Raw genomic sequence first — 20,812 nt, 5'->3', positions numbered from 1 at the left:
AATACTGACACAAGGGGGTGATCCTTTTTCCAACTCAGTGATTCTGTTTTTGAATTGTCTTTATTTTTGCCTGACATGTTTGTGTTATATCTTACACTTGGATGTTATAAGTTGCACTGAGTAATTACAACTGGATAAACAAAAACTGTGTCTGTCTTTATTTCAGGCTGCAAAGCAACAAAATGTGATTATTTTCAAGGGGTTGATTCTTTTCAATACCCACTGTAGAATCCACCAGTGTGCAATTAACAAATAACTAGACATAGCACGTTTAAAATAATGAATATATTAATAAATATGCATTATGAACAAAAATTATCTAGGTGGTGCTATGGCACAATATATGTACCACATTATTGTACGCAATGGTTACTAAAACAGATTCTGATATACTGTATGCGTCGTTTCGAGATACTTAGTTAATCCTTGTTTTCCAGTCACTGGAGTGGCCAAAAAACTGGAAATAGCAAAGAAATTATTTTATCCAATCCAAATTTACAAACACTTGAAAAACGTGGTTTAACACTGAACATTGAACAGTATGGGGAACTATACCATGCACACTCATGAAACTTAAATAATATAATTTAATATAATTATATATACTGTATATATATATATATATATATATGTAGATATATATATATATATATATATATATATATATATATATATATATATATATATATATATATATATATATATATATATATATATAGTGAAGAAATAGATCCACACTCACTGGACTTTCAAACATCAAACGTGGTTTATTGTGACGTTTTGGGTAGCAAACGTCCACTTCATCAGACCAAACATAAGTGAGCAATAGTGTGGGCCGATATAGGCCAATAACCCCTCCCCCCGAAAGTGACATAATAAGGTATCTCTAGGGTAACCACCATAGTAACACTAATTGAAAAATATATAGTGTAAGTTTCCATCAAAAAAAACATGAGAAATCAACATAATCCAATATTGCATATATAATATAATAGAGATACTGGGTATCCATGTCAATCCACAATTTATCTTTTAATATAATATTCTATTTAGGATCTAATTGTATGATCCTAAAAACAATTTGTTTAATTTAACTTTATGTCCCTTTAATGTCTCTGATTTTCTTTTGTATGTGCCACATAATTCTATAAGCCAAATTGGTGCCACAATAATTATGCTATTTTTATTCCAGAGATCATGTTTATTCCAAAGGTCTGTCACTACCCCTGCCCTCATATCAATACATATTTTGAATCCGGTGTCAAGTCCAGCGGAAACTATTTTTGCAGGTGGAAATAAGTTCCCCCTGGAAATAGAACAGAAACACAAACTTCAGTAAACACTGCTGCTGCAGATGGGAGGAGCTAAGCACAGTATGGTTATAGGGATAGTGAGATCCTCTAGTAAGGGGCAGTAACACTTCCTACAAAACACCAAATGCAAGCATGTCAGCTGTCCTGCTGTGTGATCAACCCGCATTGTGTGGAACAAATAGTGCTTACATTTCTGGGCGGCTTGCTCTTGGGTTATTTAGCTACCCTCAGCATAAGAGACTCTGTAACAGAGAAGGAGTCTCAGGCCCAAAGGCCCTTCATTGTTTTAATTTGCTTTCATTAACCAAAGTGTATATATTATATACATATAAATACAGTGTGTGTGTGTAAAACAATATTTATTGTGAGGGGGTGAAAGTCTTGGTGAGTTCTCACTTTTTTTTTTGTAGGATTTGACCCCTGTTATGAATTAAGACACAATCTTCCACATGCATTTTCGTCTTCGCAACAACTCATACATAGGGGTCTTCATACCCATAGGCACTACCGTCTTTTCGTGGTCTTCCTAATCCCTTCCACTTTATAACCATTCTGCTTATTATATCATCCTCAAGATGTCAAACTTTAACATCATGAGGCCTATTTGTCAAGCTGTCAACCGAAAATACGCCGGAATTCCGTAATTGTTGTGAGTTTGATCCGACCTAGTTATCAAAGCCTCAATACCGGCAAATGTTGAAATTTGTGACATAACATACGATCCCGCAATCTCAATCCGACGCAGATCGATGCTTACGTCATTACAGCTGTTCGGAATACACATTCGGCTCTATTTGACACTTTTTCCCATTTATCAAATCGTTAACAGGTACACTCGTGGCTATTCCGACGCATCATACCTGGTTTTCAATCCGCCACCCTTGAGGCCGCGGATGCCATAGAAATCAATGGCAGTCTGGAAGCACAGAAAGCTTATGTTCGATGCTGCCAGAGAATGAAGCATATCCCATTGATTTCTATGGTACAAAACAAGTTACGTTTACACCTAACACCCTAACATAAACCCCGCTCCCCGACCCAGCCGACACTAAATAAACGTATTAACCCCTAAACTTCTGGCCTCCCACATCACCACCACTAACTAAACCTATTGACCCCTAAACCGTCAGCCCCCCACATCGCAAAAAAAATAAATTAAGCTATTAACCCCTAAACCTATTAACCCCTTAACTTTAAATTAAAATTACAACATCCCTATTACAACTATTTTTAAACTATTAATTAACCTACCCTAACTATTATACTAAAATTAAATTAAACTACCAATTAAATAAACTAAATTACATATTAAAAAAACCTAACCCTACTAAAATTAATTAAATATACTATTGAACATTATTAAAAGTACTACATTACACAAAAAGAGTACTACATTACACACAAAAAAAACACTAAGTTACAAAAAACCCAAACACTAAATTACGGAAAAAAACTGTTTTTATCAAAAATATTTTTTTTTACACCTAATCTAATAGCCCTATCAAAATAAAAAAGCCCCCTCAAAATAAAAAAAACCCTAGCCTACAACAAACTACCAATGCCCCTTAAAAGTGCCTTTTTTGGTTCATTGCCCCAAAGATATCAGCTCTTTTACCTGTAAAAAAAATACAAACACCCCCTAACAGTAAAACCCACCACCCAACCAACCACAGCAAATAAAACCCTAACTCTAAAAAAAATCCCTAAGCTACCCATTGCCCTGAAAAGGACATCTGTATGGGCACTGCCCTTAAAAGGGCATTTAGCTCTTTTACTGCCCAGACCCTAATCTAAAAATAAAACCCACGCAAAAAAAAACTTAAAAAAGCCTAACACTAACCCCCGACGATCCACTTACAGTTCTTGAAGTCCCGCTTGAAGGATCCATCCAGGCGGCAAGAAGTCTTCATCCAGACGGCATCTTCTATGTTCATTCATCCGGCACGGGTCCACCCTGAAGACATCTGGCGTGGAGCATCCTCTTCGTACGGTCGCTGCCGTACACTGGAACTTGAATGCAAGTGACGCAATCCAAAATGGCGTCCCTTGCATTCCTATTGGCTGAAAGATTTGATTCAGCCAATAGGAATTAGGGCCGCTAAAATCCTATTGGCTATTCAAATCAGCCAATAGGATTTAAGCAGCTCTCATTCTATTGGCTAATTCGAATTAGCCAATAAAATGAGAGCTGCTTAAATCCTATTGGCTGATTTGAATAGCCAATAGGATTTTTTTAATTCTACAGGTAAGTTTTAATTTATTTGAAGATAGAGATGTTGTAATTTTAATTTAAAGTTAGGGGGTTGTTAGGTTTAGGGATTAATAGCTTAATTTAGGTTTTTGCAATGTGGGAGGCTGACGGTTTAGGGGTTAATAGGTTTAGTTAGTGGTGGAATGTGGGAGGCCAGAGGTTTAGGGGTTAATACTTTTATTTAGGTTGCGGCGGTGTCGGGGAGCAGGGGGATAGGGGTTAATATGTTTATTTAGGTTGTGGCGATGTCGGGGAGTGGCGGGATAGGGGTTAATACGTTTATTTAGGTTGCGGCGATGTCAGGGAGTGGCGGAATAGGGGTTAATAACTTTATTTAGGTTGTGGCGGTCAGGGAGCGGCGGGATAGGGGTTAAACATTTTAGTATAGTGGCAGCGTTTAGTGACATGTTATAAATAAAGTTGGGAAAAACACGAAGAGCAGCGTCATCGTTAACTGCTAGTTAACAACAGTCTGATGCTCATCACCCTGTACTTGGTGTGTGTGTTTTTGACGGCTTTTTTTAATAAATATGGAGATTGTATTGAGATCCGCGGTTGCGATGTTTGGCAATGTTAGGCGAGCGCATTGATGCCGGCGAATGCAACATAGTTGACAGCTTGATAAATATCCCCCCATAGCTACGTTTTCTGTTCTATTCATTAATTCTACAACTAACTAAAAATTCATGAGGCTTTTCATGATTTTTCATGAATTGATTGAATGAACATTATGGGCGTAAAACCTATTTTAGAACTAGACTCTATTTAAGTAGTTATCTCCATATAAGGGCAGAATATATATTTTATAAATGTTTATGCTCCAAATAAGAATCAAACTCAAAAATAAAAATGTATTTAAAAATGTGCAAATCATTTAAACCTGTAAGGTGGGATCATTCAGAGGTTGATTCAAAAGAGATCACGCCCTGTGTGAAAAAATTGTATTAGTAGATCTATAAGCTGCTTGGGTCCCAATCACTTGCTATTTTGGACCAAGCAGCAACAGATCCAGCCAGACAGATCACTTCCCTGTGATAATGATCTTTCCTCAAGCCCAAGACATAATGGTTTTGATTAATAGAGACTGAACCTCAGTTGCAGTACAGAATTAGAAATTGTATCCTTTATTAATGCTATATATTTTAAGATTGTGTAACAAATTATTAGTTAAATAATTTGGCAAGTTCAGAAGCAGAAGCTCATTATATTCTAAGATCAAAACAAGGCCAGATAAAGTACAAAACATTACTAAGTATTAAGGCAAAGTATCCTGAGACAGCAGAGAAACAAGATGTTTTCACCCAGATTAAATCATTATACAGACAAGGGGAAGTGATCATGATGACCAATAAACTAACTAGTGGCCTTCCAGTTAGCTTTACAGTCTTTTCTGTCAGTCTACAAACCAGTAGTCCTTAAAGGGACATGCCACCCACATTTTTTCTTTTATGATTTAGAAAGAGAATGCAATTTTAAACATCTTTCTAATTTGCTTATATTATCTAATTTGTTTTATTCTCTTGATATTCTTTGATGAAAAGCATATCTAGATATGCTCACTAGCTGCTGATTGGTTGCTGCACATAGAAGCCTCGTGTGATTGGCTCACCATGTGCATTGCTTTTTCTTCAACTAAGGATATTTAAAAAATGAAGCAAAATAAATAATGGAAGTAAATTGTAATGTTTAATTTTCTATTCTCTATCTGAATCATGAAAGAAAGATTTTGGGTTTAGTGGCCCTTTAAACCAGGTACTGGAGGCTAAATGGATTTCACCTTCAGGGTACGTTGCTTATGCTCTGATGAAGCGCCGGTACGCCTGCGCAAAAACATGTCAGGTGTTCTATTTTGCAATGACCCTCTGACTGTGGTTGATTAAAAATTTACCTGTTTCCAGCACTTTGTTTTTTGTCAGCAGCAGTTTTCTCTTCTTGGTTTTTGGATTATGTGTATATTTTAACAGCTTCAATATTCTTTCAAACAATACCACTCCAAAAACATCATGAACAATTACACCAGTTGCCTACTAAGCTGGCATTAAAGCTCTTTGTATCAAACAGAGATCACACAGGAATCATTATTAACATGCTTAGTAAGTCTCAGACTTATTAAAGTATCAGGCAATAAATGCACTCAAGCAACCAACTGGAGATGTCTTAGCACATAGTTGTATAATAGGGATGAAAGCAAGATAATTTCCTAAGACACGTACAACATGGTTATCCCTAAGCCAGGATTACACTCACAGTTTCATTTCACTATCTCTATAATGAACTCCAATATCAAAATATTCACCAAGATTATTAAATAAAGGTTGGTCACCTCTAGGAAAAGCCTGGTCCAGCCTGATTAAATAGGCGTTATACCACAGCAAGAGGTAAATAACAGCATCTGTAACATTGTAGATCCAATCTTTTAGGCAACAAAACAAAAGATACATTTACTAGCCTTGCATGTCATCAGGGCAATCAAGGGGTTAAATGACTGCTGATTGATTGTTGGGGTGTATTCTAGGCAAAACAAGTCACTGATACATTTGTCACTCATAGTGACTTAACCCCTGTGGGTAACCAATAGGTTAGATTGCTGTCTAAACTATCATCTACCATGTTGATTAATCTGCATTTAGTTTAAGAACTTTAAAAAGGGTCAAGGCAGCCACACAAAAAATGTTTGTTCAGGAAATGCAACTTATCCTACTTAAAGGCAATAGGAATGACAAATTGCCACTGTCATTGTAAAGTGACTCCCATAGAAAGTTACAGTTGCTGCTGTTACTGAGAAATCCATCTGTTGCTATAATTTCGATCACATCTGAAACAAAAATGATAGCAACAGTGTTGAAGCTATGTAGCAATATTGACCCAATAATGTGTGGTTCAATTGTAACATTTTCCAGATAAGTATTTCGTCAAATAGCTTACATTAATTTTCCATTCTGTGACTGAGACATTTCCAGTCCAGGCACAAATGGATTACGAGTGGATCGCTATTTATCACTCCCACTCAGGCGTTAACTGCGCTAGAAATAAGCTTTTTGCTTGCATTGGGTAGCGTGCATATTACAACTTTAAAGTAAAAAGTTTTACAGTGAGCATTAACCCAGCACGCAAAAAGGCTAAGTTACAATTATGCAACCTCGTTAATGTGGGGGAAACGAACACTCTAATCACTGCACTAACCCGACATGAAAATATGAATATTTCAAATTCCAATGTTCTTCACATTACAGAATATTTTCTAAACATTCATAAATTCATTCAAAATTGTATTGGAGAGCGCCACCTAGAGTACAAAAAAATTATTGTCAAAATACTGAACAGTAGCTATTTATAAAGAAGGAAATATTTAACAAGAGAAAAGCACTATGTTCAGCAAATAAATTCTCATACAAAAAGTAATGTCTCTTTAAAAATCTTTTTTTTATTTTTTGTATCTAAAACTTGGACATAAAGAGACTTTTGTCTCTAATATAACATAACATAAACGTCTGCTATTAGCATATAGAATGATACAAAACATATAAAATAGAATGTAACACCAATATTGTTTAACGTTTTAAATATACGGATATAATATATTCATATTTTATTTCTTTTGTGTTTTTATTATTTCACTAGGCGATAAGCCTGCCCAGAGGGCAGTCTATGTTAAAAAAATACAAACCCTGAAGCTAAGGTTAAAAAAAAATTAAAAAAATTACAGAAAAAAATAAACAGGGCAATCAGTTCTATTTCAAGCCCAAAAAAACCCTAATCTAAAAAAAAACTACCCCAAAAATTAAAATTAAAAGCCTAAACCTAAGCCCCAAATAGATACTCACTGCTCCTGAAGTCCGGTGGAGAACGTCTTCTTCCAGACGGATCCATCATCTTCTATCTTCATCCGGTGTGATGGCGGCGCGGAGCAGAGGTGCGGAGCTGTGTTCCTGATGCCTGGATCCTCAGCGGCGGCGGTCCTTAGAGACATGGAGGCTCCTCTTCATCCGATGTCCATCATAGACTGAAGATTGAATGCAAGGTACCGCAATCAATTTGTGGTACCTTGCATTCCTATTGGCTGAAATGTTGAAATCAGCTAATAGGATTAGAGCTACTGAAATCCTATTGGCTGTTCAAATTAATGCAATGCAATAATGATGGGGTACCTTGCATTCAATCTTCAGTGTGCGATAGACGATCGCATGAAGAGGAGCCTCCACGCCGCCGAGGACCGCTGCCGTTGAGGATCCAGACATCGGGAACACAGCTCTGCACCTCCGCTCCATGCAGTCTTCACTCCGGATAAAGATAGAAGATGATGGATTTGCCTGGAAGATGACCTTCTCCGCTGGACTTCAGGAACAGTGAGTACCTATTTGGGGCTTAGGTTTAGGCTTTTTTATTTTAATTTTGGGGTGTTTTTTTTTAGATTAGGGGTTTATTGGGCTTAAAAAAGAGCTGATTGCCCTTTTAAGGGCAATGGGTAGTTTTTTTAGTTAGTTTTTTTTTTGGGGGGGGGGGGTTGGTGGTTGGGGGGGTTAACTGTTAGGGGGGACTTTTTTGGAGGTAAAAGAGCTGTTTAACTTAGGGCAATGCCCTACAAAAGGCCCTTTTAAGGGCTATTGGTAGTTTAGATTAGGGGGTGTTTTTATTTTGAAAGGGCTTTTTTTCATAGGAATTAGGTATATATTTTTTTATTATTAATAATTTTGTTTATTTTTTCTGTAATGTTAGACTTTTTATTTTTTGTTTTTATATTTTAATTGTAATTTAGTAGTAATTGGGTTTAATTTAGGGGGTGTCAGGTTAGGGGGCTTAGGGGTTGGCGGTATGGGGTTAATATACTAATTAAGTTTATTGGGATGTGGGGGTTTGGCGGTTTAGGGGTTAATTAGGGTTATTGTGATGTGGGGGTTTGGCCATTTAGGGGTTAATAGGTTAATTAGGGTTATTGCTATGTGGGGGTTTAGGGGTTAATAGGTTAATTAGGTTTATTGCGATGTGGGCGGTTGGCGGTTTAAGAGTTAATAGGCTAAATAGTTTTTTGCGATGTGGGGGTTTGCGGTTTAGGGGTTAATAGGTTAATTAGGTTTATTGTGATGTGGGTGGTTGGCGGTTAAGGGGTTAATATTTGAATTCCGTTATTTGCGGATTAGGGGTTAATTACTTTATTGTTTTGCGATGTGGGGGTTGACGGTTTAGGACTTTGTTCATACTTTGTGCGGGAGGTTAGGTTTCTTTTGTTATACTTCGTGCAGGCGTTTATGTGTTTTTATTTTTATTTCTTGCGGGCGGTTATGTGTTTTTTAGTTATTTCGTGCTGGCAGTTGCATGTTATTTTTTAAGGCTTCGGGTTTGCCTACGCTGCATCCAGGTGGATTCCGAAAATGGCAGGGTGGTGAAAGAATCCACCTGCGGATTTTCGGAATCCACATGGATCCAGCGAAACTGCATCCAGGTGGATTTTTTTGGCTGTGCGCGCAGTCAACATTCCTTTGAGGATATGTGCGCAAAAGGCAACGGACGCGTTAAAAACGAGATTATAGTATAGATGTTTTGTAACTAACCTTGTTGCATCCTATTTCTCTGGTTAAATTTAATAGCAAGATCACCCAGTATGAAAGCATAGAATGCATTTATGATGGTGGCCAGCAGATGGCAGTGGTATAATATACTTGCTATTGATAAGGGCTGGGATATATCAAAGTTAACAGCTGTTTGTAATCAGAACGATGTTTAAATGCTGGATTTTCATAATCATATCCCCTTGACAAAGGCCCCTGTGAGGGCCTAAACATTGGATTGTACTATGTATGACATAAAAATTCAATGATATATTTGAAGCAATTTATGGGACAGTGAGATTTCTTTTTAATATGATTATTATATAACTTGGTGGGATTTGAAGAGTGTATACCAGATTTTTGGAAAAAAAAAATAAATATATATATATATATATATATATATATACACACATACATACATATCCATATTAAGACATGTATGTATCTCCATGTTAAAGTGAAGATCACTTTTGATGAATTAGTGCCCGGTTTTTAATAATCATATTAAAAACAAGGGCATTTTAATTCATCGAAATTGACATTTCATTCGTTTTCTTCAAAAAACTTACCTTTTGGCTTCCTCCAATCATGGCTTCCCCCCCGGGGGAATCATGGCCTGAGGCAACGCCATGATTGGAGGAAGCCAGATTCCTCATTTTGGACCATAGAAGAGGGCTTGCGACGGGCGGAGGAAGCGCTGCAGCGGCTGTCAGGATTTAAAGGTACGTTTTTGAAGAAAACGAGTGAAATGTCAATTTTGATGGATTAAAGTACCCTTGTTTTTAATAGGATTATTAAAAACCGGGCACTAATTCATCAAAATTGACCTTCACTTTAAGGCCCTTTGCAGGTCTTTTTTTTCTAACACCTGGGACCTCATATCTTTGAGCTCTTATAACTTTTTTATGCCATTTTTATTTCTATTTGTATTAGATTAGTGTTATTATGAGTGTAAATGTACGTTTAAATGTAATTTTGATGTGTTTTGTGACACTTTTTTGACTGAAGTAACCGTTAACCAGAGCTGTGAAGTCACGGTAATCATTCTAGCGTAAATCGCGAATGCGCTCACACATTCATATTTACTTTAAACTTGTAATATGCAGGCTCCTTCCGCCGCGTGCAAACAGCCGCTATTGTCAGGATCCCTGACTTACCTGGCTGCCGTTGCGGCTAATGCTGGGTCTCTAGCTGCCGTTGCGGTGAAGACAGGCCCAGTAATCCGTCGCCGAGACCAGCCTGTCAGCAGCAGCAGCTGCAAATCTCTAGGCACGGCCGCACGCTGCCTAGATTTAAAGGGACAGTAACTGATTACAGGAACTCCCACCTGAAAGGCACAGGTGTGGGAGTTCCTATAAAAGGCTACTCAGTGCTTCATTCTGCACTGAGTTATTGCCTTGGAAGGTGCTTTCTGGTTCCTGCTCTTCTGCTGAGACCAAAGACCCCTGTTGTATGCTTCTACTACTGATGAGACCAAAGACATCTGCTGAGATACCTGGGTATGCTATACTACTGCTGAGACCAAAAACCTCTGCTGACATACTTGGGTATGCTATACTACTGCTGAAACCAAATACCTCTGCTGACATACTTGGGTATGCTATACTACTGCTGAGACCAAAGACTTCTGCTGTATGATTCTACTACTGCTGAGACCAAAGACCTCTGCTGACATACTTGGGTATGCTTATACTGCCACTGGGACCAAAGAGCCCTGTTGTAATACTGATGTATGCTTCTACTTCTGCTGGGACCAAAGAGCCCTGTTGTAATACTAATGTATGCTTCTACTACTGCTAAGACCAAAGACCCCTGTTGTATATGTCTACCTCTGCTGAGACCAAGGACCTCTGTTATATGTTTAATATTTAACTGAAACTTGTACCTACTTACATATTCTACTTTCTGTCTAGGAATGGGGGTCCTGGCCCTGGATTGAAGGTCCTGTGCCTGCATGAAGGGGTCTGTTACTCTGGGGGCTTTGAAGTTTGGTGTCTGGCATTGGAGGTTGGGGGTTTAGCCCTAGAATGGGGCATAGGGCAGGGTGGGTAAGGAGGTGGAGGGCCCTTACCTAATTTTTTTGCCTGGTGACCCTGGTTGGTCTCAGTCACCCCCTGTTTGGGACATACTTTTCCAACACACAGTCTTTCATACTTGACCAGTTTCAATAATAACTAGTTTCACTGGCACAAGAATAGAGAGACACCACCTAAATTAAAGTCACCATCAGGCAATACTGTGCGGGATCTTTCTGTGTCTGGCAGATTGGTAGTAATAGGACAACCGTAGTGGAAATAGACTCTTGTTGACGCCCTGATTTATCTAATGATATTATAATTGTGAAGTACATTTGTGGAGATTTATAAGCTGGTAGCAGGTCAGTGAGTGTATTTTATATTTAATTGAGATACATGATTATTTTGAGATAAGTTAAAGGGTCATGAAAGCGACACATTTTTATTTCATATTTTTAAAGTTTGTCAGGTAATGATATTTTTTTGTTAAAGCTTACTTCTTTCCCAAACCCACTATAAGATTCCTGTCCAATCATGTTGGCTACCTGGGTTGTTCTTTGGCTTCTACCGGGAGGGTGCACATATAAACACATGTGTAATTATTAAATAATTCTATTGCACATGGGCACTGAAATGGTGACGTAGGTGTCAACATCAACTTCATCCTGAAACAGCTCCTGTAATGGTCAGCCCGGAAATCTACTGCTCATGTGAATTACATTGTCCTTAATGCACATGCACTCGTGAACGTACACAGACCTTTTTGATATGCAAGTAATTGCACAAGCATTGGCTGCATGGTTTAAGAAATCCACAACCTTATTTGGAGTACTGTCTGTGATAAGGTAATATCAACGGATACAAAAAAAATATTTTAACATGAAAGAAGCTTTGTTTTATTTACAGAATAAGTCTGGTTTGCTTGTACAAGTAATAATATATACTTTAACATAAAAATGTGTTTTGACATTTGGTAAACTATTATAACCCTTTAAAAGGATAAAATGATTCAATAGGTGGGTTACATTGGTAGTTAACTAATTGCAATTATTTGTACCAAATCTTTTTTTCCTCTTATTCATGATCTACAACCATGCCTTACTTAAATGGACATGGAAGTCAAAATTAATTAATTAAAATGACGTCTGTTATAAAATGTATTAATTTAATTTATTTTGTTATGTTAGCTGATGTATATGCATAACTCTATTACAAACATTGTTGCAAACACTGCCATATAGTGCACCGGATATGCATGCTCCTTAGCTAACTAATGGAAAGGACTTGAGTTTCAATTAACAGAAGTAAATTTTGACTTCCACGTCTCTTTAAAGAAACATAGGGGTGCAAACACACATTAAAACCCTCTACAAATTATGCTCAACAAACTATTTGTTTATACAACATATATGGGGCTTTTTGTTGTGTGTAAAATCCAGAAGGGCTTTACAAGCAAATCATATTGCCCATGTATGTATCTGTTCTCATTGACCTCATTATCCTAAACAAAAAACACATTAACTTACTTCAAAGCTTAAAAAGCTGTTGAGAACACAGAGACACTGCTATAGAACTCATCACTTGTACGCTTAAAGGGACAGTTTACTCAAAAATGTTCTCCCCTTTAATTTGTTCCCAATGATCCACTTTACCTGCTGAAGTGTATTAAATTGTTTACAAGTAGCTCCTTTACCCTTATATCGGCATTTGAAATAGTTGATTTAGCATGTGGTATCCGCACCTATTATGAAAGTTTGTGGCCGCAGGTCCAAGCTACAGATAAGCTTTGTAAACACAGCCAGCAGAAGAAATTACACTCCCAGTGGGATATAGCAGAGATAAGGTAATACAATGTTAATTTTCCATTGTTCTCTCCAAGTACTGGTGATTGTTTTATGGACAGATATAAGATAAAGAAGCAGGTGATATGTACACAATGTGATACAGTAATGAGGTCTGATTATACCTACAAGCTCAACCCATTTTGTTAGAGCTTTAAAATACACAAATAAGCCTTAAAAACAGAATTTATGTTTACCTGATAAATTACTTTCTCCAACGGTGTGTCCGGTCCACGGCGTCATCCTTACTTGTGGGATATTCTCTTCCCCAACAGGAAATGGCAAAGAGCCCAGCAAAGCTGGTCACATGATCCCTCCTAGGCTCCGCCTACCCCAGTCATTCGACCGACGTTAAGGAGGAATATTTGCATAGGAGAAACCATATGATACCGTGGTGACTGTAGTTAAAGAAAATAAATTATCAGACCTGATTAAAAAACCAGGGCGGGCCGTGGACCGGACACACCGTTGGAGAAAGTAATTTATCAGGTAAACATAAATTCTGTTTTCTCCAACATAGGTGTGTCCGGTCCACGACGTCATCCTTACTTGTGGGAACCAATACCAAAGCTTTAGGACACGGATGAAGGGAGGGAGCAAATCAGGTCACCTAAATGGAAGGCACCACGGCTTGCAAAACCTTTCTCCCAAAAACAGCCTCAGAAGAAGCAAAAGTATCAAACTTGTAAAATTTGGTAATAGTGTGCAGTGAAGACCAAGTCGCTGCCCTACATATCTGATCAACAGAAGCCTCGTTCTTGAAGGCCCATGTGGAAGCCACAGCCCTAGTGGAATGAGCTGTGATTCTTTCAGGAGGCTGCCGTCCGGCAGTCTCGTAAGCCAATCTGATGATGCTTTTAATCCAAAAAGAGAGAGAGGTAGAAGTTGCTTTTTGACCTCTCCTTTTACCGGAATAAACAACAAACAAGGAAGATGTTTGTCTAAAATCCTTTGTAGCATCTAAATAGAATTTTAGAGCGCGAACAACATCCAAATTGTGCAACAAACGTTCCTTCTTCGAAACTGGTTTCGGACACAGAGAAGGTACGATAATCTCCTGGTTAATGTTTTTGTTAGAAACAACTTTTGGAAGAAAACCAGGTTTAGTACGTAAAACCACCTTATCTGCATGGAACACCAGATAAGGAGGAGAACACTGCAGAGCAGATAATTCTGAAACTCTTCTAGCAGAAGAAATTGCAACCAAAAACAAAACTTTCCAAGATAATAACTTAATATCAACGGAATGTAAGGGTTCAAACGGAACCCCCTGAAGAACTGAAAGAACTAAGTTGAGACTCCAAGGAGGAGTCAAAGGTTTGTAAACAGGCTTGATTCTAACCAGAGCCTGAACAAAGGCTTGAACATCTGGCACGGCTGCCAGCTTTTTGTGAAGTAACACAGACAAGGCAGAAATCTGTCCCTTCAGGGAACTTGCAGATAATCCTTTTTCCAATCCTTCTTGAAGGAAGGATAGAATCTTAGGAATCTTAACCTTGTCCCAAGGGAATCCTTTAGATTCACACCAACAGATATATTTTTTCCAAATTTTGTGGTAAATCTTTCTAGTTACAGGCTTTCTGGCCTGAACAAGAGTATCGATAACAGAATCTGAGAACCCTCGCTTCGATAAGATCAAGCGTTCAATCTCCAGGCAGTCAGCTGGAGTGAGACCAGATTCGGATGTTCGAACGGACCTTGAACAAGAAGGTCTTGTCTCAAAGGTAGCTTCCATGGTGGAGCCGATGACATATTCACCAGATCTGCATACCAAGTCCTGCGTGGCCACGCAGGAGCTATCAAGATCACCGACGCCCTTTCCTGATTGATCCTGGCTACCAGCCTGGGGATGAGAGGAAACGGCGGGAATACATAAGCTAGTTTGAAGGTCCAAGGTGCTACTAGTGCATCCACTAGAGCCGCCTTGGGATCCCTGGATCTGGACCCGTAGCAAGGAACTTTGAAGTTCTGACGAGAGGCCATCAGATCCATGTCTGGAATGCCCCACAGTTGAGTGACTTGGGCAAAGACTTCCGGATGGAGTTCCCACTCCCCCGGATGCAATGTCTGACGACTCAGAAAATCCGCTTCCCAATTTTCCACTCCTGGGATGTGGATAGCAGACAGGTGGCAGGAGTGAGACTCCGCCCATAGAATGATTTTGGTCACTTCTTCCATCGCCAGGGAACTCCTTGTTCCCCCCTGATGGTTGATGTACGCAACAGTTGTCATGTTGTCTGATTGAAACCGTATGAACTTGGCCCTCGCTAGCTGAGGCCAAGCCTTGAGAGCATTGAATATCGCTCTCAGCTCCAGAATATTTATCGGTAGAAGAGATTCTTCCCGAGACCAAAGACCCTGAGCTTTCAGGGATCCCCAGACCGCGCCCCAGCCCATCAGACTGGCGTCGGTCGTGACAATGACCCACTCTGGTCTGCGGAAGGTCATCCCTTGTGACAGGTTGTCCAGGGACAGCCACCAACGGAGTGAGTCTCTGGTCCTCTGATTTACTTGTATCCTCGGAGACAAGTTTGTATAGTCCCCATTCCACTGACTGAGCATGCACAGTTGTAATGGTCTTAGATGAATGCGCGCAAAAGGAACTATGTCCATTGCCGCTACCATCAAACCTATCACTTCCATGCACTGCGCTATGGAAGGAAGAGGAACGGAATTAAGTATCCGACAAGAGTCTAGAAGTTTTGTTTTTCTGGCCTCTGTCAGAAAAATCCTCATTTCTAAAGAGTCTATTATTGTTCCCAAGAAGGGAACCCTTGTTGACGGAGATAGAGAACTCTTTTCCACGTTTACTTTCCATCCGTGAGATCTGAGAAAGGCCAGGACGATGTCCGTGTGAGCCTTTGCTTGAGGAAGGGACGACGCTTGAATCAGAATGTCGTCCAAGTAAGGTACTACAGCAATGCCCCTTGGTCTTAGCACAGCTAGAAGGGACCCTAGTACCTTTGTGAAAATCCTTGGAGCAGTGGCTAATCCGAAAGGAAGCGCCACGAACTGGTAATGCTTGTCCAGGAATGCGAACCTTAGGAACCGATGATGTTCCTTGTGGATAGGAATATGTAGATACGCATCCTTTAAATCCACCGTGGTCATGAATTGACCTTCCTGGATGGAAGGAAGAATTGTTCGAATGGTTTCCATTTTGAACGATGGAACCTTGAGAAACTTGTTTAAGATCTTGAGATCTAAGATTGGTCTGAACGTTCCCTCTTTTTTGGGAACTATGAACAGATTGGAGTAGAACCCCATCCCTTGTTCTCCTAATGGAACAGGATGAATCACTCCCATTTATAACAGGTCTTCTACACAACGTAAGAACGCCTGTCTTTTTATGTGGTCTGAAGACAACTGAGACCTGTGGAACCTCCCCCTTGGGGGAAGCCCCTTGAATTCCAGAAGATAACCTTGGGAGACTATTTCTAGCGCCCAAGGATCCAGAACATCTCTTGCCCAAGCCTGAGCGAAGAGAGAGAGTCTGCCCCCCACCAGATCCGGTCCCGGATCGGGGGCCAACATTTCATGCTGTCTTGGTAGCAGTGGCAGGTTTTTTGGCCTGCTTTCCCTTGTTCCAGCCTTGCATTGGTCTCCAAGCTGGCTTGGCTTGAGAAGTATTACCCTCTTGCTTAGAGGACGTAGCACTTTGGGCTGGTCCGTTTCTACGAAAGGGACGAAAATTAGGTTTATTTTTGGCCTTGAAAGGCCGATCCTGAGGAAGGGCGTGGCCCTTACCCCCAGTGATATCAGAGATAATCTCTTTCAAGTCAGGGCCAAACAGCGTTTTCCCCTTGAAAGGAATGTTAAGTAGCTTGTTCTTGGAAGACGCATCAGCTGACCAAGATTTCAACCAAAGCGCTCTGCGCGCCACAATAGCAAACCCAGAATTCTTAGCCGCTAACCTAGCCAATTGCAAAGTGGCGTCTAGGGTGAAAGAATTAGCCAATTTGAGAGCATTGATTCTGTCCATAATCTCCTCATAAGGAGGAGAATCACTATCGACCGCCTTTACCAGCTCATCGAACCAGAAACACGCGGCTGTAGCGACAGGGACAATGCATGAAATTGGTTGTAGAAGGTAACCCTGCTGAACAAACATCTTTTTAAGTAAACCTTCTAATTTTTTATCCATAGGATCTTTGAAAGCACAACTATCTTCTATGGGTATAGTGGTGCGTTTGTTTAAAGTGGAAACCGCTCCCTCGACCTTGGGGACTGTCTGCCATAAGTCCTTTCTGGGGTCGACCATAGGAAACAATTTTTTAAATATGGGGGGAGGGACGAAAGGAATACCGGGCCTTTCCCATTCTTTATTTACAATGTCCGCCACCCGCTTGGGTATAGGAAAAGCTTCTGGGAGCCCCGGGACCTCTAGGAACTTGTCCATTTTACATAGTTTCTCTGGGATGACCAACTTGTCACAATCATCCAGAGTGGATAATACCTCCTTAAGCAGAATGCGGAGATGTTCCAACTTAAATTTAAACGTAATCACATCAGGTTCAGCTTGTTGAGAAATGTTCCCTGAATCAGTAATTTCTCCCTCAGACAAAACCTCCCTGGCCCCATCAGACTGGTTTAGGGGCCCTTCAGAACCATTATTATCAGCGTCGTCATGCTCTTCAGTATCTAAAACAGAGCAGTCGCGCTTACGCTGATAAGTGTGCATTTTGGCTAAAATGTTTTTGATAGAATTATCCATTACAGCCGTTAATTGTTGCATAGTAAGGAGTATTGGCGCGCTAGATGTACTAGGGGCCTCCTGAGTGGGCAAGACTCGTGTAGACGAAGGAGGGAATGATGCAGTACCATGCTTACTCCCCTCACTTGAGGAATCATCTTGGGCATCATTGTCATTATCACATAAATCACATTTATTTAAATGAGAAGGAACTCTGGCTTCCCCACATTCAGAACACAGTCTATCTGGTAGTTCAGACATGATAAACAGGCATAAACTTGATAACAAAGTACAAAAAACGTTTTAAAATAAAACCGTTACTGTCACTTTAAATTTTAAACTGAACACACTTTATTACTGCAATTGCGAAAAAATATGAAGGAATTGTTCAAAATTCACCAAAATTTCACCACAGTGTCTTAAAGCCTTAAAAGTATTGCACACCAAATTTGGAAGCTTTAACCCTTAAAATAACGGAACCGGAGCCGTTTTTAACTATAACCCCTTTACAGTCCCTGGTATCTGCTTTGCTGAGACCCAACCAAGCCCAAAGGGGAATACGATACCAAATGACGCCTTCAGAAAGTCTTTTCTATGTATCAGAGCTCCTCACACATGCGACTGCATGTCATGCCTCTCAAAAACAAGTGCGCAACACCGGCGCGAAAATGAGGCTCTGCCTATGATTTGGGAAAGCCCCTAAAGAATAAGGTGTCTAAAACAGTGCCTGCCGATATAATCTTATCAAAATACCCAGATTAAATGATTCCTCAAGGCTAAATATGTGTTAATAATGAATCGATTTAGCCCAGAAAAAGTCTACAGTCTTAATAAGCCCTTGTGAAGCCCTTATTTACTATCTTAATAAACATGGCTTACCGGATCCCATAGGGAAAATGACAGCTTCCAGCATTACATCGTCTTGTTAGAATGTGTCATACCTCAAGCAGCAAGAGACTGCTCACTGTTCCCCCAACTGAAGTTAATTCCTCTCAACAGTCCTGTGTGGAACAGCCATGGATTTTAGTAACGGTTGCTAAAATCATTTTCCTCATACAAACAGAATTCTTCATCTCTTTTCTGTTTCTGAGTAAATAGTACATACCAGCACTATTTTAAAATAACAAACTCTTGATTGAATAATAAAAACTACAGTTAAACACTAAAAAACTCTAAGCCATCTCCGTGGAGATGTTGCCTGTACAACGGCAAAGAGAATGACTGGGGTAGGCGGAGCCTAGGAGGGATCATGTGACCAGCTTTGCTGGGCTCTTTGCCATTTCCTGTTGGGGAAGAGAATATCCCACAAGTAAGGATGACGCCGTGGACCGGACACACCTATGTTGGAGAAAAGCTAATTTTCATACATTTGTTACTCTGCAGTTGGTAAAAAAAGCAATTTTAAACACATTAAGGGAAAAACTATTTTACAGTATACTGTCCCTTTAACTCAACTGTCAAAAACACTGTAGGAGCGGGGAGGAAACATATTCCTTCTGTCCAAAACAATAACAAGCCTGCTTCTGGCACAAAGATGTATAACATCAGCAAAGGCTATTACTGTATTTATACAGTTCAACAAACAAAAGTAGACAAGTGACTAATACATATTTTTTAAGTCTTTCCCTCTAACTGTATTGTTATAAAGTGCAATACAACTAGACATTTTCAATCATCTAAAAATCCATTTACATCCTTTACATTTTCATCACAGTAGCATCTGCTATTTAAATGATGTAAAAATGAAAAGAAACATATCATGTGATCAAAAAACTCGTAGCTCCTCTGGCCAAATAACACAGATTTTTTTTCAATCTCAACTCTCAGGGCTGTCAGGATTTATTAAACACAGAGCTTTCAACAGCATTATTTTCACTCCCACAAGACAATGCAAACAGACATGTTCGGTTAAAAAAAAAAATCTTGGAAACCAACAGATGTAATTCGTATTAGTTTGATTTCTTTTATTAGTTAAAAATCAAAATAATAAGCCTTACATAGTAGGGAATTTAAAGGGACACTGAACCCAAAATTTTTCTTTTGTAATTCAGAAAGAGCATGCAATTTTAAGCAACTTTCTAATTTACTCCTATTATCAATTTTTCTTCGTTCTCTTGCTATCTTTATTTGAAAAAGAAGGCATCTAAGCTTTTTTGGGGTTCAGTACTCTGGACAGCACTTTTTTAGTAGTGGATGAATTTATCCACCAATCAGCAAGGACAACTCAGGTTGTTCACCAAAAATGGGCCGGCATCTAAACTTACATTCTTGCATTTCAAATAAAGATACCAAGAGAATGAAGAAAATTTTATAATAGGAGTAAATTAGAAAGTTTTTTAAAATGTCATGCTCAATCTGAATCACGAAAGAAAAAAATTGGTTACAGTGTCCCTTTAAGGGGACATTAAAAAAAAAATGATTTCACTATTATTTTAGATGTGGTCTAAATATTTGTTTCCTCAATCTATCAGTAGCCATAGCATAATTTTTTTTTAAAATGTAATCACGTAACGGACAGAACAGATCATTAAAGGCAGCACCACCTGCTCCATTCAACAAAGCTTAACCAATCACAGTAGATCCCAGCAGCATTTATTAGACTGGGCTCAAGAAGAAAACAGATATCTACTAGAATGTACCTTGACATAAATGAGAGGAGATTCTATGTCAGTTATGAGACAAAGAGAGTGTTGCTTCAAACACTGCTGCCATATTGTGCTCAAATAATGCACACTGCGGGCATATATAGATATGCTCTTAAACAAAGTAATTTGACACTAGGAGTACATTTTTTCTTTTATTGTGTATTCTATCTGAATCGTTAAAATTTGTATGATTTCCGTGTCCCTTTAATGTGCATATAATAAGGAAGATCTTATTTAGGAAGCATATCCATAAAATTTTTCTCAATTGCGTGCGCTGGTATTACGAGTAGAGCGCAAATATCGTGCATGTGAAAGCGCAATTTTGCGCTCCACTCGTAATCTGGCCCTTAATTTGTATTCAGACCTTTTACATTGTAAAAGCTGAATTTAATGTCCCTTAAAATTATAAGGACATGAAACCCAAAAAGTTTCTCTCATGATTCAGATAGAGAATACATTTTTAAACAACTTTCCAATTTACTTATATTATTTAATTTGCTTTATTCTC

General features: G+C 39.0%; 1 protein-coding gene across 1 annotated transcript in view; it reads right to left on the bottom strand.

Annotated features, from left to right (window-relative positions):
* Positions 1–20,812, bottom strand: part of SUGCT (succinyl-CoA:glutarate-CoA transferase) — a 1,111,985-nt gene that overhangs the window by 900,663 nt on the left and 190,510 nt on the right. The window lies entirely within an intron of this gene.

Source organism: Bombina bombina, chromosome 5 (genome assembly GCF_027579735.1).
Source record: "Bombina bombina isolate aBomBom1 chromosome 5, aBomBom1.pri, whole genome shotgun sequence".
NCBI classification, from domain to species: Eukaryota; Metazoa; Chordata; class Amphibia; order Anura; family Bombinatoridae; genus Bombina; species Bombina bombina.
The sequence above is the reverse complement of the archived record's forward strand: the minus strand, read 5'-3'. Positions and strand labels throughout refer to the sequence as shown.